Source organism: Mus musculus, chromosome 6 (assembly GCF_000001635.26).
Source record: "Mus musculus strain C57BL/6J chromosome 6, GRCm38.p6 C57BL/6J".
In the NCBI taxonomy this organism is placed as follows: domain Eukaryota; kingdom Metazoa; phylum Chordata; class Mammalia; order Rodentia; family Muridae; genus Mus; species Mus musculus.
Window position 1 is genome coordinate 76121006 of NC_000072.6, and position 2516 is coordinate 76123521.

At 38.0% G+C, this 2516-nt stretch overlaps 1 pseudogene; it reads left to right on the forward strand.

Moving 5' to 3' along the window:
* Positions 603-2079, forward strand: Gm5995 (predicted gene 5995; annotated as a pseudogene).

Genomic DNA, 2516 nt, shown 5'->3' on the forward strand with positions numbered 1-2516 from the left:
GTTTACAGTGTTTGAACCTAAACACTTAGCTTATGAAAGCTTCAGAGGATACCAAGCACTTGCCCTACAACTTTGTTTATAAAATTTGTCTATAAAATTGCTTTACTATGCATATCCCAATTTAATTTAAAAATACTATTTTTAATTAGAATAAAGAGAATGTAGGCACAAACTCAAGTACCAATTTGAGCAGCTTGGAAATTTGAGACAGTCATAAAAATTTAGAACAAGACCTGACTCAACAAAAATAAACAAGTAAATAAATACATAAACCCATAAAATTTTGATTAAAAAATTAGTCAAAAGAGATTATTTGTTACGTAAGGCTGAAAATATGTATATGTTGCTATTTGACCATAAAATAAAAGTTTATGCCATCAATAACTAGTCTTGTTGGGCATTATTGAAGCCAAGTGTGACCTGAATTTGTATCCCAAAGTACCTTTACTTTACTCTCTATTACCACTTATTGATCCCTTACTATATTTTGGCACTTTTGTCTTTTACATGTTTTGATGTATCCTTATTATAAAGCAATCTATGAGACCACATATCCCCTATTCTAAGAAAACCAGAATTAACAGCCAGCCCAGTACTTAGCGCTCTAGTTCACCTAGGATAATGGCAACAGCCGAAGTATTGAACATCGGGAAGAAATTCTATGAGGATAAAACAAAACAAAAGAAGTCTATAAATTGTTAAATAATCCTGAAAGAGTCCTCCTGCAGTGCAAGGACCAGATTACAGCAAGAAATGCACCTGGAGGGCAAAGCTGCAATCTCCAACAAGATCTCCAAGCTGCATATTTCAGTTGTTACAGGAAGCTGGTATAAAAACTGCTTTCACCAAGAAATTTGGGAGACTGCTTGCATTGCACCCCTATGTGAAATGATTCCAATTGAATGGGTATGTGGAAGACTAGCAACTGGATCTTTTCTCAAAAGGAACCCTGGTGTAAAGGAGGTATAAGTTTTATCTACCCAAACTGGAGACGTTCTTAGAGGATGATGCCAGAAATGATCCACAGTGGTCTGAGGAGCAACTCATCGCTGCAAAATTGCATTTTGCTGGCCTTGTTATAGGGCAGACTGAAGTGGACATCATGAGTCACACCACACAAGTTATTTTGAAAATCTGGAGAAATCCTGGCTGCCGCAGAACTGTACGCTGGTTTATGCGAAGATTGAACTTGGCGTTGATGTAACAACCAAAGAGATTGTTCTTGCTGATGTCATTGATAATGATTCCTGGAGACTAAGGCCATCGGGAGATCGGAGCCAGCAGAAAGACAAACAGTCTGACCATGATCTCAAAGAAGTAATTCCGGAAAGACTCCAGATGGTGAAGAAAAACTCTGAGTGGGTTGAAAACTGAGTGGAGTTGCTTCTCAAGTCAGACAGTCAGTGCAGGGTGGTAGTGCTGATGGGCTCAACCTCTGACCTTGGTCACTGCGAAAAACTAAGAAGGCTTGTATAAATTTTGGAATTCCGTTTGAACTTAGAGTAACATCCATGCATAAAGGACCAGATGAAACTTTGAGGGTTAAAGCAGAATATGAAGGACATAACATAGCTATTGTATTTGTGTCAGTGGGGGGCAGAAGCAATGGTCTAGGCCCAGTAATGTCTGGTAATACTGCATATCCGGTTATCGGCTGTCCCCCAATCACACCAGACTTGGGTGCTCAGGATGCGTGGTCATCTCTTCAATTGACCAGTGGTCTCGGCTGTTCAACTATACTTTCTCCAGAAGAATCATTTCAGTTCGCTGCTCAGATATTTGGGTTAAACAATTATTTGGTGTGGGCCAAACTTCGAGCTTATATGCTTATATTGAACACATGGATATCCTTATAGCAGGCTGATAAAAAAATCAGAGAATGCAATTTGTAAAAAAACAATTTAATTTTTAGGAGAAAAGTTACATATTCCTTGTTTGGATTTAAAGAAAAAAATCAGGCAAAATGATTTCACATAACAGAAAAAAATTCAGTTTACCAATGAACCAATAGTCCTCAATGTTAATGAGTTGGCACATTGTCAATGCATATTATTAATAATTTTTAGCTCTACATAAGGAACCTTAGCACTCCACAGGCTGAGGCAGCAGGATCTCTTAAGTTCAGGGCCACCTTCCACTGTATATGGATACTCTACTTGCCGGGGAGGGAATCTTTATAGTTAGTAAAGTTGGCATGACACGATTAAATTTATTCTCGTGCTCTGTGTAGTCATTGTTCGGTAAATATGTAACTATGGAACTGGAGCAATGTGTCTGCTGTATGAACCACTATGAAGAACCAGTGTGGCTCTCTTGCAGACAACCTGAGTTTGGTTCCCAGCATCTTTGTAGACTGTCTCACAATAAATAACCCTTAAACAAGGGGATCTGATTCCATAGCTTCCTTATGCACCTGCTCTCAAATACTATTACATTCCCCCAACAAACACACACAATTTAAAAAAAATAAACTTTTTAACAAGAGTATTGTTTCTAAACAGTAGTACCATTTTTTA